The 14052-nt window shown below is 36.0% G+C and overlaps 1 long non-coding RNA gene across 1 annotated transcript in view; it reads left to right on the top strand.

The window, feature by feature from the left end:
- The window catches only part of LOC118968304 (uncharacterized), a 54707-nt gene extending 40887 nt beyond the window's left edge, over window positions 1-13820 (top strand). Inside the window, exons 2-5 of the long non-coding RNA XR_005055914.2 lie at window positions 5927-6038; window positions 11080-11143; window positions 11941-12031; window positions 12762-13820. This is a non-coding gene — a long non-coding RNA (uncharacterized lncRNA). The remainder of the gene's footprint in view (window positions 1-5926; window positions 6039-11079; window positions 11144-11940; window positions 12032-12761) is intronic.
- Window positions 13821-14052: the final 232 nt, after the last annotated feature.

Below are 14052 nucleotides of genomic sequence, written 5' to 3'. Positions count from 1 at the left end.
TTGAGTTTTAATTGATATAAAATAAGCTTCACATTTGATTAAAAGGATAAGCTTCACAATTTAGTTTTTACTAGCAAAACTGTTGCCTCAATCAAGATAATGAACATAATTAAGTCCTTCAAAGTGTCTTCCTGACCCTTTGTAATTACTTCCCCTCACACATCACTGGCCCACCCCTGTTCCTAGGTATGCATTGATCTTTCTATAAATTAGTTCACATTTAATATAAATGGTATCACATAGTTCGTACTCTTTACTGTCTGGCATTTTTCACCTAGTATAATTAGTTTGAGATTTATTCACGTTGTTGAGAGCATCAATTAGTTCCCAGATCAAGAGTAATATGAAAGTTGCAGTCTTTTTGAATTTTATCCATTCTAGTCAGGGTAGTAATACATTAATTGTGGATTTATTTTGCATTTCACTAATGACCAATGATATTAAACAGCTTTTCATGCACTTATTTGCCATCCACACATATTTGGTGAAGTATCTGTTTAAATCTTTTGTTAGTTTTTTAATCTAATTGTCTTACTGAGTTGTAAAAGTTCTTTTTATATTCTAGGTACAACTCTGCTGGAGATGTGTTTCACAAGTATTTCTTCTAGTTTGTGGTTTGCTTTTTCATTTTTCTAACAGTACCCTTTGAAGAGAAAAATTTTTTAATTTTGATATCAAATTTACTGATGTCTTCTTTTATATTTGTTTTTGTTGTTAATAAAACTTTGCCAACTATAGGTTACTGAGAATTTCTCCTATATTTTAGTCTAGAAATTTTATTGTTTTACCTATTGTATTAAGGTTTTTGATATATTTGAATTCATTTTTGTATATGGTATGAGATAATAGTTGAGGTACATTTTTTTTTTAATGTAAGTATCCAGTTGCTCCAACACCACTTATTGAAAAGTTATTCTTTCCCAAATTAACTGTCTCGGCACCTTCATCAAAAATCAAATGACCATATAGGAAGGGATACATTTCTGGACTCTCTATTCTGTTTAATTGTTTTATTGGTTCATCTTCATGGCCATAAAACACTGGGTGATTATTGTACCTTTATGATTATCCATGAAATCAGGTAGTAGTACTATCCCTCAAATTTTCTTCTGTGTTTTGAAGTTATTTTGGCTTATCCAGGTCTTTTATATTTCATATAAAACTGAGGAAATGGTTGTTAGTTTCTATGAAATAAAATCTGCTGGCATTTTGATTGGAATTGCAATACATTTATGGGTGAATTTGAAGATTATTAACATCTTAGCAATATTGAATCTTTTGATCCATTAATACGATATACTGCTCCATTTATTTAGGTCTTCTTTCATTTCTCTCAGCAATGCTTTGTAATTTTCAGTGTATAGGTCTTATACATCTTTGGTCATCTATCCCCAGTATTTTATGTTTTTAAGCTATTACAATGACATAGCTGTTTTCATGAATAAAATTTATTGGAACATAGCCATGACCATTCCTTTGTTAGTTCATTTATACATAGGCTGCTTTCACTTTCCAACAGCAGAGTTGAGTATTTGTCACAGAGATTATAGGGCCTAAAAAGTCTAAAATATTTACTATCTCACCCTGTACAGAAGACTGCCAACCCATGCTTTAAAGCATTAAAGGTATTTTAAACCATAATATTTTGAAATCACCATATTTTTACCCCTTCAAGGATCTCTCCTCTTTGTGTACATATGGGCTACCATCTAGGATCAATTTTATTAAGCCTGAATAACTTTAATGATTTTTGTAGTGCGGTCTGCTGATAATGAAATCTTACATTCTTGTTTTTCTGAAAATATCTTTGTATTTCCCTTCTACTTGAGGATATTTTCACTGCACATAGAATTCTAAGTTGGTAGCTTTTTTTTTCTCTTTAATCATTCTAAGGAAACCATTCCACTGTCCTCTCACTTTATTTTTTTTAATTAGTATTCAATTTGGTTATAGATGTTCACCTGAAAACAATGTCTTTTTTTTTCCTGGCCACTTTTAAGATTCTCTCTTTATGTTTTATTTTCATAATTTTTGACAATGGTATGCCAAGATATAGTTTTACTTGTAGTTATCCTGTTTGGGGTTCACTAATTTTCTTGTATCTAAGAATTAAATGCCTTTAAATGCTTTTGGAAAATTCATGCTAATTATTTCTTTAAACATTTCAATTGCCCTATTCTCTTTATTCCTTCTGAAACTACAATTACATGTATATCATACTGCCTGAAATTGTCCTGAAAAATCTCTGATTTCAGTTCTGCTTGGTCAAAAATTATTTCTTTTTATGCTGTAGTTTGGATGATTTCTATTGATTTATGTTAGAATTCACTAAAGTTTTCTTCTGTTGTGACCAATTGACGATTTAGTCCAGTCAGTGAATTATTTCTGATGCTCAAATTTTGATTTATAGAATTTCTATTTGGTTGTGTTTTAGAGTTTCTATTCTTCTGCCATAGTTCTCAATCTTTGTATTCACTTTCCCACATTCATAATGGTGAATTTAAAGTTTTTAAAATCTAGTTCCAAAATCTGAGTCCATCTACATGTCTGCTTTTTTTTAACTGATATAATTCATGTAACATAAATTCTTCTTTTTAAAGTGTACGATACAATGATGTTGCATTATCACAAAGTTCTATAACCATCACCACTAATTTTAGAACTTCCTTTTAATTCAGAAAACCTCTACCCATTAGTAATCATTCCTAATTGCCTCCCATGCCGTTCTGTTATTTAAAATTGCCAAAATGTGGAAACAAATCAAATGTTCATCAGTTAAGGAATGTATAAACAAAATACACATATCTATTGTCACAGGAATAATATTCAGCTATAAGACTGAGATGTGTTGTGATTGATTTTACATTCGTTGTTTTAAAGGATCAGTGTTATCTTTGCATGAAGTGCTTCAGACCTTAACTGTCTGGCCTCCTTTTATGTTATTAGCTATCTTTCTCCCTAGGGGCCTGCCACTGCAGTTAAGGGGCAGGAGTCTAGCCTGGGGGGTTTGTAAGGAAGGCCCATGTGCCAGCTCACTGGGATGGTGGGAGGTAACAGGCAGGGCCAGCTCATTCAGCTGATGCTCCTGCCATGATCCTCTTTTAAAGTTTTGTCCTTCTCTCCTGGTCACATCAAAATAACCCACCTCTTTGAGAACTTATAGTTGTCATAAATAATACACGGATAAATCTTGAAAATATTACACTAAGTGAAAGAAACCAGATCCAAAAGCTGCATGCTATGTAAATCCACTTATATTAAATGTCCAGAATATGCAAATTCCATAGAGATGGAAAGTAGATCAGGTATAGATGGGCTTTTACGTTTTTTTCTTTCATGATGGGTTACACGGTTCTATTTCTTGAATGTCTCATAATCTTTTATTTTATATCAGATATTTTATTCAACAGAGCAATAGAGATCGAAGCAAATGCTAACTTCCCTCAGAAGTATTTTGCTCTTTTGCCTGCCAGGTGAATACGGTCAGGGGTAGCTGGCTCCCTTCAACCTAATAAGGAACTGAGCTGAGCTGGCGCTGGCATCACTCTGATTTTAAATGCCTTTAGGCTGGTTTCAGGCTTCTCTTAAAGGAGTGTTTTATAAACATTGGGGAAAAATGAGATCTCTTTCTACTTTTAGTTCCATGGCCAGCTGCCGGGAACCACCCGGGAAACATATCCAGGAAAACTCCTATGGGGGACAACAGCTGCATAGGGAGAACTAGCTGTGAGTCTGGGCTCACTCCAGCTTCAAATCCACCACCTCACCCACTCACAACAAGGGAAGTTTGGTTTGTTTCTCTTTGTCCCCTTTAAACTCTTCTGTCTCAGGCAGGCTTGCTTCTTTGCCCACCCATTTCACAGACTTAGCAATTTCTCTCAGTGATGGAATTGAGAGAAGCAGCCACCCATCTGTGCTTGCCTCTAGAATTAAGTTCACTTAGTCTTTTCTTTGCAGCTCTTCAATAGCTCAACAAGTATATTTTTCTATAAGTTTATCTAAATATTTTCTCATTATGATGGGTGCAATCATCTTTTCACACTTGTATATCGAACTGGAAAAGTAACCTAGAAATTGTGAAGGATATTATTCCAATCAATAAACTTGCTAATAAATATGAACATATTTATTTATTATCATTCAAAATGATAACATTCCAGGACTTTCTACCTAAGATATAAGATGAAACAAGTAGTAGTGTGGCATTTTCCTCCCATCTATCAATAAGATAAATGGCCTATTATTTTTGACACTGTCTTGTTTGGCATATTGTTCTGTAAGACCAGAGCTGACTTGAAGTATTTTACTTTGATACACCTAAGGAATGTGAACTTGATCCAATATTCCTGATGTAATCTTGAAGTTGCTTTGATAACTCAGTGAATGAAAAAAAAATAATTAAGCAAGAAAGATAGATTAAAAAGAAAGAAAAGGGGAGTGAAAAGACAGAAAAACAAAGAAAATCAAATTAATCTAAACAAAACACTTTTAAAATTTTAGGACCATAAGTCTCAATCATTGTTGGATTTTTTTCCTCAAATGATGCAAACTGTTGGAAGAAACTCTGAAACTATAAGAATCTGTACAGAAGTTGTGAAAGAAACAGGCCAATTCCTTATGAAAATATTAACTAAATACTCATTATTGCAGATAAGAGATGACCAGACCTTTCTGTTTCCCATTTTTTTTAAATCAAATACATTAGCAGAGAAAAAAATAGATCAAAGCAAAATGAAAAAAATGTCCTAACCTGAATGATGGAAATTGCTGTTAGTGACCCATGTAAACCTCCTCTAGAATGGTGCATTAATCATGCCCTTTTATTTTCTATATTTCTAGTCCTTTGATCTTTGGGGGCCTTGTGGACCCTGGAGGAACTGCCCCTCCCAGGGCTATCCTATTCCTAGAGACAGTAAGCTACTCCCCTCACCCTCTGCATGTCTTTCACATGCAAACTAACCAGTCCAGAGCCACACACCCCACCGCCTTCACCTTTTCTACTGGGCCCTCACACTCAGGGCCAGTATATCCTTGTCCTAATCATCCTAGGATCAGGTACCAGACAACCAGGGACAGTCCCTAGACACCAGAACCTGCTGCGATTATTCAAACTAGCCAGGCCTAAACCTGCTTATCCTGCCCTGCCTGGTCCTTTCCATGGAAACCACAGTAACAACTCTTGCCCACTCCCCCACCCTCCACCTCCTGAAAGAACCTGGTGCTTCCCTTTGTGGCCCTGCTGGCATGGTATGTTCCCTCCTCTGGAAAATTATGAGTAACAAACTAAGTTTTCAGTGGCAATCATCTCCAAACTGTTTGCCTCACCATATCTGAATAATAACAATGAAACCTACGTAAAAAAAAGGGGGCCCCTCATGCACCTCAGAAGGCACCAGTGGCAGGGGTTGGTCAAGCGGGGTGAACTGTGGAGGGCACCGTGGCCTCGCACCCTAGAGCTGGCTGGGTTCTGGCACACAGCCCCAGGCCTTCGAGTGGGGAGTCTTCGCTGGTGAATACCGCTTCAGCTGCCTGGTGTGGCCGCAAGTGGGCACAGCTTTCTGAAATTTTTTGGTCATTGCAATGATCTAGGTCTGGAGATGAGAAAATGCTTCAAGAATGAGTACATTGGAAAGAGGACGAAGAGTGGAGCATGGCAGTGCAATGAGAAAGAGACTTTTTAATCCTGCAGAAGAATCTGAAAAATAAGTTAAAGGCATAAACAAAAGGGGGGCCCTGTTTTTTACCCCTTTTCTCTGAGAGAGGCAGGAAAGCCTAGTGTGATCAACAAATGACAGTCATGCTAAGAAGTAAGAAATGGGGTTACCATTTTGGGGCACTCACTGTGGATACTCTATTAGCTGTTCTCTTAACAATCTCATGTAATTTTTAAAACAGCACTCTTAGGTATCATTATCCCATTTTACAGATGAGTAAACTGAAGTTCAGAAAGGTTCCCATATGGTCAGTGGATGAATCGGGATTAACAGGACCATATAACAATGCCATCATTCTTTAACAGTATCACGTCAATCAACAAGGTAAGCATCAGATGTGAAAGAAGGACAGAAACACAGAGGTTTTGTAAAGCTGTGTGCTAGATGTCTATAAGGAATTGTAAAACTGATAGGAAGAGATGTAAGGTGAACTGTCACTTGGAATTGAATCGGTATTTCACACTTTTGGCATTTGTAAAGAACACATAAATTGATGAAGTGGAAAGTGCAAATAACCTAGGATGAGATAGTCGGGATTTGAATACTGACTACTTTCAAGTAGCTCTCGACTTTAGGCAATGTCTTGGAGTGGAGTTTCTGGGACACACACATCATAGGCCCTTCTTAGCCAAAACTTCTTTATAAGAAAACATTCTTTGGCCACCAGACTGATTCTGAGACTAAGGACTGTAAGCCTGAGATAAAGTGAACTGATGAAAATTCACAATAACAGAGTATTGTGAACTTTTGGCACTGATGTATGTTTAAAATATAAAGTGTTGTGATTGATTTTACATTCGTTGTTTTAAAGGATCAGTGTTATCTTTGCATGAAGTGCTTCAGACCTTAACTGTCTGGCCTCCTTTTATGTTATTAGCTATCTTTCTCCCTAGGGGCCTGCCACTGCAGTTAAGGGGCAGGAGTCTAGCCTGGGGGGTTTGTAAGGAAGGCCCATGTGCCAGCTCACTGGGATGGTGGGAGGTAACAGGCAGGGCCAGCTCATTCAGCTGATGCTCCTGCCATGATCCTCTTTTAAAGTTTTGTCCTTCTCTCCTGGTCACGTCAAAATAACCCACCTCTTTGAGAACCTATAGTTGTTGGGAAAATTCTGCCTCCCTATATATACCACTATCCTTTTCTCCTCTATTGGGTTGCACTGAAACTGGCCTAGAATCCATTCTTTCCCCTTTATCTATGGATTCTTCCCCCATCTTACAGTTGGGTGCTGGGAAGCCGTAAGCCAAATGAAAGCTTGCTTGTGGTTTTATACATACTCTGAAATTTCTATCTCTGTATAAATGACCCAATATCTAAAGAAAATGAATGTGCTTTATTTTTAAATTAGTATTTCATCAAGTTAATACAGGTGAGTCAACTAATTACTTTGGGCTTTAGAATTCTTCCATGAGGGCTTTATACTAGGTAATTTCTCAGGCTCCTTCTAGCTCTAAAACCTCAATGTTTGTAATTACCAATTTATGGAGGCAAAAAACTTATCACTGTTCACAGGTCAAGGCTTAACCATTATTTCTTTTTTTCCCCTCTTCCTTCCTATGTGATGGAAACATTTGTCATGGGAATTAAACAATATTAGGTATGTTGACTGAATTTTCTTAATTTGACAGGCATGATCTATGATACATGTTCTTGAGCATTTCAAGTTTCTCAGGATATTTCAGTTGGTAACTGTTTCCTGTCTTCTTTATATAAAGATAATTTGCTAGATTTAAGTCAACTGGGTGGCACCAAACCATTGGCTCCCCAAATTGGTGGAAAAATTTATCTTCCAAAATATAAAGTAAGAATTACTTTAGTTTAGTAAAAGGGTTATTGTTTTGACAGAGGTCAATCGTGCTATTGATATTCTAGTATGTTTTTTGAAAATCCTATTGTTTTTATAAGCTATATGTATTTTAAATAATCAAATAGTTTGTTCAAATCAAATCAAGCAAAAAAAGTCTCTTGTACATACCACCACTATTTTCAACCCCATGAAGGCACAACTTTTAATTATTTTTATCTAATTTTGTTATGCATCTCCATATGTCAAAATAATATACTTCTTGATTTTCAGTTTTAGTTCTCCACTGACTATTGAAAATGTAAGATGAAGCATAAACTTTCTCATTTTCACTCTGAGGAGAGTTCCTAAAGCTTTAGTTTATCATAATTTTTTTAGTATGACTGTGTAAATGCTTTTGAAAGCTGTACTTTTTAATATATAGTGATCATTTTTCCTTTTTTATATGTTTTATTTTTACTGAAATTATTGTTTGCTTTTTTGTTAACTCTTTTATGTATTTATTACTTATTTAACCTTAGGCTCTCCTTTAGTTATATAAATCTGCTCTCAAGTATGTCCAAACACCTTAGGTATTTTATCAATTTTATCTTTAGTAAGTTTCTCTGAGAGCTTTCTGACGGGCTTTAGTCTGGGTTTTTCTTAGCCTTACTACAGTGCTGTCATAAGATCTCCTGGTGATTACCTTAACCTCCCCTCCTGTCACAGGTTTCTTGTTTCCTGGATTCCATGTCTTCTTTTTCTCTTTATTCCCTTGGTATGGTGTGCCACGTCCTTTCTTAGCCTTTCAAGTAGAAAACACATGAGGTAACCTTTTGAGAGCTTGCTATTTATTCCATCAGAATACTTAATTGATAATTGTTCTGGGTATGAAATCTTAGTTTAAACATAAACTTCAAGAAATTTGAAGACATTAATCTATTATCTCCAATCTTCCAGTATTGTTGTTGAGAAATCTCTCCTAATTTAAAAAAATACTTTTTCTTCCTTTTCATAAAAATCATTTTTCTTTTCTCTTTGGAAGCTTGTTTTTCTACAATTTCACTCCAATTTTATATATTGTGCTGGGCACTTGGTGGGTCCTTCCATCTGCAACTGTATATCTTTCTGTTCTCAGAAATTTTCTTAACTTATTTCCTCCCTTCTATTTTCTCTTTCCCTTTTTCTAAAAGTCTAAATATCTGATATCCTACAGTTGTCATATTATCTTATTACTATTTCATCTATTTCACTGTTTTCCCTATTTTCTGTAAGGCATTCTTAATCTTATTTTTTAAACTTTCTACAGAATTAAAAAATTTCTTAAATGATCTGTTACATATTATTTCAGGAATTTTTTTTTCTCTGAAGAGTCATGTTTCATGGATATGATGTCTTTGCTTCTCTCATGCTAATTTTGTTATGCATATGCATAAGAAAATATGCATTTTCTTATGATACTAATTTTAGTCTTTGCTTTTTTTTAACCTTTCTCCCCCTCTGTCTTATCTCTATGCCATACTTTTAAAATTTGTTCATTTGGCTTCTTTAAAATTAGAAAATGTTCTTAAATGTTTGGTGGTTCTTGGCTGTCCACTGGTATTGAAAAATACAGCACTAAAAAGCTGACTGAAGCTGAATGCCTGCTGGAGGTTTTGGTGTCTGCGAGTCACCACTAAAGTGATGTGACTGGGTTTGCTTTTGGTTTTGAGCTGGTATGTAAATACTGTATTGGATGCTGTCATGCATCTTCTCTTCAGGGCCAATGCACCCAACCCTCAGCTGTTGGGTATATCAGCTACTAAGAGCTCATAGCTTCAGAATTCACTGGAATTGCCTTATGCCACAGGGAACTACCTCATCCAAGGTTATGCTCCATCTCAGGAGGGACATCTTGATAAAGACTGGCTGTTGAATAAACACAAATGTCTGACCACTTTTCTTAGTGTGGAGAATTTCTGAAGGGACATCCCAGCAACAGAACTACCCCTAAGATTGGTTGAGGCCTCAGTAGCAACCATATTAAGGATTGCCTTTTATCTCTGTCTAACTCTATCTTCTCCACTTTCTTATAGTTGTATCTCATGATTGCACTCCTCAGTACATCTCTGCATGAGAATCTGTCTCAGAGTCTGTTCCCAGGGAATTCGATCTAAAGCAGGTATCTTCTAATCTCCTGCTTGGGGGTAATAACCCTGGCTTCCAGAGTATGGGATTCCAATGGAGAAAAAAGCTAAGATCTCAAAAATTGAAATACAAAATTTTACTTAACAAACCACTTTTTTTCTTTTATCTTCACCTCTAACTGTGCTTTTAACCTTTCCTGATTCTCATCCCTCTGTTTTATCAACTCCAGAGAATACATTTCCCACAGTTTTTCTAGGATGGTGAATGGACAATTATTTTATTCTATGGAATGTGTGTGTGTGTGTGTGTGTGTGTGTGTGTGTGTGTGTGTGTGTGTGGTGTTGTATCTGGATGGTGGATTTACTTTTCAGATAGACTTCTAAACAATCCCATTTGTACACAACCCAACTTTAAAAGTATGTGTGTGGTGTCATCTAATGACACAAGGAACAGCCTATGTATTGTGTTTAGCTAGTGAAATTTTGGAAATAATTTTCTAGCATTTTATATGCTTTGTTGGGAATAAGTTTTTACTGTATTAAATGCTTTACTTCACCAACTTTTTGAAAATTACATAGGCCCTAGGACTTAAGTAGTTTCCTGAAGCTTTCTCATCTCTTTGTGTGCATTGCTTACATTACGGGTTGAATTTTGTCTTTCCAAAATGCATATGTTGAAGTCTTAACCTTCAGTACTTCAGGATGAGACCTTATTTGAACACAGGGTCACTGCAGGTGTATTAGTTAAGATGAGGTCATACTGGATTGGGTCGATCCCTAACATAAAATGACTGATGCTCTTATAAGAAGGGGAAATTTGTACCCAGACACGCACACACACAGGGAGATGCCATATGAAGATGATAAAGGCCAAAGATGGCCAGCAGACAAACAGAAGCCTGCCCACACTTTAATTTCAGACTTCTAGCTTCCATAACTGTGAGACAATAAATTCTGCTTTTAAAGTCACCCAGTTTGTGGTATTTTGTTTCAGCAGCCCTAGCAAACTAATATACTTATTTATTAGAAAGCCTTAAGGAGTAAATCCCAAACCCAGCCAAAGGAACATTTAATAATTTCAGGGGTCTCAAAGGGTGCTGATAACCAAAATAAATGACCTGTTTATAATATAGTCTCCCTGGACACTTTTGAGCAGAACTATCACATTATCTGGTTCTTTCCTTGCTATATGGTGTTACATATACCTCTATCACTTTAGAGGAACAGATATTAAAAAACTAACAAAAAACATTGTTCCCATACCTGTGGTTTCCAGAATACTATAATTCATTTTTTAAAAACTGTGGTAATATACAAATAACATAAAGTTTGCCACCTTAACCATTAAGTTTACAGTACAGTAGTGTTAAGTACATGCATGTTGTATAACATCTCCTGACTCTTCATTTTGTGAAACAAACTCCATACCCATTAAACAACCCCCTCCCTCTCCCCACAGACCCTGGCAACCACCGTTCTACTGTCTGTCTCTATGAATTTGACTACTCTGGGGACTCCATACTGTAAGTATTTGTCTTTTTGTGACCAGCATAGTTCACGGAGCAGTATATATTCATCCACATTGTAGCATGTGTTAAGATTTCTTTGCTTTTTAAGGTGGGATAATATTCCATTAAACATGAGTGTAAAATATAATTCTCTCTAATTAGTGCTACTTTTGCTCAGATCCTTCCTCATTTCTTTCTGTTGGTGTTTTGTGGAAATTATGTTGTTGTTCTCTGTTCTCTCCTCACATTTTCTCTGTAGCCCTTTAATGCACTCACAGGCTCGAGGAGGACAGTAGAGCCCATGGAATTACACTGATCAGCAGGGTTTAGCTGAGCCGCAAAGGGACTCATGCTCAGAGTAACCCAGTGCTCTGCTGATTAAGAGTGTTGGTCCATATAGATAAATTCATATGATTTCAGCTATTTTATGAGTGATATAGTTTCATGTGGCCTATCCTAAATATTAACCACAATTTGTACTAATGGAATATACTGAATAAGCATTTGGGATGTGATTTGTATGGATCTGTTAGGGATGCAACCTGTAAATTAGTATAAATTGTGGTACTTGTAGTGTAAATTTGTGGTACCTTAGGAACAAAATATTTCAGAACAGTTTTGGTGATACCAGTTACTAAATTAACTTAGTAATATTTACTTACTATAAAGTGAGAAAATTGAATGGTGTCAAAGGTCTGTAATTCAAGTCTATAAATATTTTAAAACAAGTACAATATTTTAGGCAATAAATATAATAAGAACAGCTACCTATTAATACATGCTTTAAATATTCCTCTATGTTATACTTACAGTGCAACTATGAGATGAATATGATCACTGCAAATCCCCTGGTGAGAAGATCCCAACTCAGAGATTACATAACTTACCAAAATCATAAGGATGGTCTGTATGAAAATCAAAATTGGCTGATTCTCACATTGGTGCTCTTACTGTTATGGTACAGAAGCAGAATACATCAAAAAGGCAGGAAAACTCTAGGTTAAAAAAAGGAGAGAAGTCTTGGCATTATAAGATAAATAGACAGCTCCTTCCTAAAGTTTTTCATTTTATCCCTTGGTTTGAATTAACTAGTATATATATATTTTTTAAAAAAACACATCTTCCAAAAAATCTAAAGTTCTTCACACATGTTAGAGACACCATAGTATAAGTTAGATGTAGTTCATTTTCCAAGGGCAATAGAATACCTTCCTATTCTAACACTTAACCTAACATCTGTCAGCTATTTGGCATGACTATATGACCTCTGTACACAAGCAGTAGCATGATATAAGAGTGAAGGACATGTGGAAATCACAACAAATTATTTGATTCAGATTTTTAAAATTTTAGTTATAATTAAAATATAAACCTATGTCCTTCATTATGATATTCTTAAATGCTGTGTCCTATAATTTTAACTTCTGCAAGACACAAACACAAAATTTTATTCTCAGTGTTTTCTAATATAACTTACATGACTCAATGACTAGATAAGGTGTCAAATTTCTAACTAAAAATTGATAGGAATTGTATCAATCAAGGAAAGCCTAAATTGAGATTTCTGTAAATAGTTGGACCTGAGATCAAGGTGGACTTAAGAGAAAAATCTTTCTAATGGCCTTAATTTCAGGAACTCATCTAAGAGCCGATTCCCCTGTTACTGGTGCCATTCCCAGAAGAAAACAGTGTAAAAACGATGTGAATCCAAGAAAGAAGGGAAAATGGAATTGGAAAGCTAATGGGCTTTAAAAGCTTCCTCATCTTCATCTATGAGCACCCTGATGGGCAGCATTACGCATCTGGAAAATGAAAAGTGCTCTCAGAGCACAATTTTAATATTATTAAGCTTCTCATGGTGAATTGAGGTTTCTTGTACACAGAAGTGCTGAAGAAAAGCTCAACCCTGCTAAGTACTAATAGTGTAGAAACCAGGGGATGGGCAGGGGGAGGGACAGCAACACTAATTGGAAGCTGATGCAGTGGTGAAATAGAAAAGCATTCCCCTTAGGGTTCAACAGCAATAATAAAGGAGGGAGAAGAGATTTCTCAAGGTAGGTTGAGATGGATCCTCAACAATGATTTGACTAATTCCAACTAATAGGAGAAACTGTGCCATTGTGAGCCATTGTCAGTACATTTTGTCATTTGAGGTAAATCAGGCCTCCTAAGACACTAGAAGCAAAAATCCCTTTATCAGTAGGTTAAATCATATTTCAGTATTTTTGAAGAAAGCATATTTACTTTCATAAAAAACACTCCCAGTAAATATCCTTTAATGCTGTAAGATGAGACATTTCTTAACCAGCTGAAGTGCTTTTGCAGTTTGACAGGCCAGGGCCCTGGGTGGAACGTGGCAGTCACAGGGGCCGACTGGCATCATGCCCTCTGCTGTTTCATACCCACCCCAGGAGACTGTTTCATGATTCCCAGAGTGCCTTCTAGGTGTGGTCACCCCAAATTCACTGTCCCTTCTTTAAACTACTAATCCCAGAGCAGGAAGTCCTTTCTCTTGTTTCCCCAAAGCCCAAGGAAATCAGTTTAAAGTTTTCACAAAGAATTATACTTAAAACAAGGTGAAAAAGGCATAATCAAGAATGTATAGTTTTATGAGAGACCCTACTATACAAGCCCAAGGCAAGCATAAGCAGCTTAGAATCTTCACTTGGATTCCTGACTTCCTGACTATTTCTTATTTATAAATCATCATTTCACCAATTTACCGGATTTTGTATGTTTCCATTTTGTCCTTTCCTAAAGAAATACTAAAATCCTCATTTAGAACTTAAATCCAACAAAACAAAGCAAAAATTCTTTTGTTCAAACCTCTAACACCACCTCGGGTCCCTGCCACTCAGCTTCTGCTTCTAACCACTGTTCAGCTGCAGGAAGTCAAGGCTGACACCCTGGGGCCTCAGGGAAGG

Source organism: Manis javanica, chromosome 2 (assembly GCF_040802235.1).
Source record: "Manis javanica isolate MJ-LG chromosome 2, MJ_LKY, whole genome shotgun sequence".
Lineage (NCBI taxonomy): Eukaryota > Metazoa > Chordata > Mammalia > Pholidota > Manidae > Manis > Manis javanica.
This window is presented reverse-complemented; position numbering and strand designations above follow the sequence as displayed.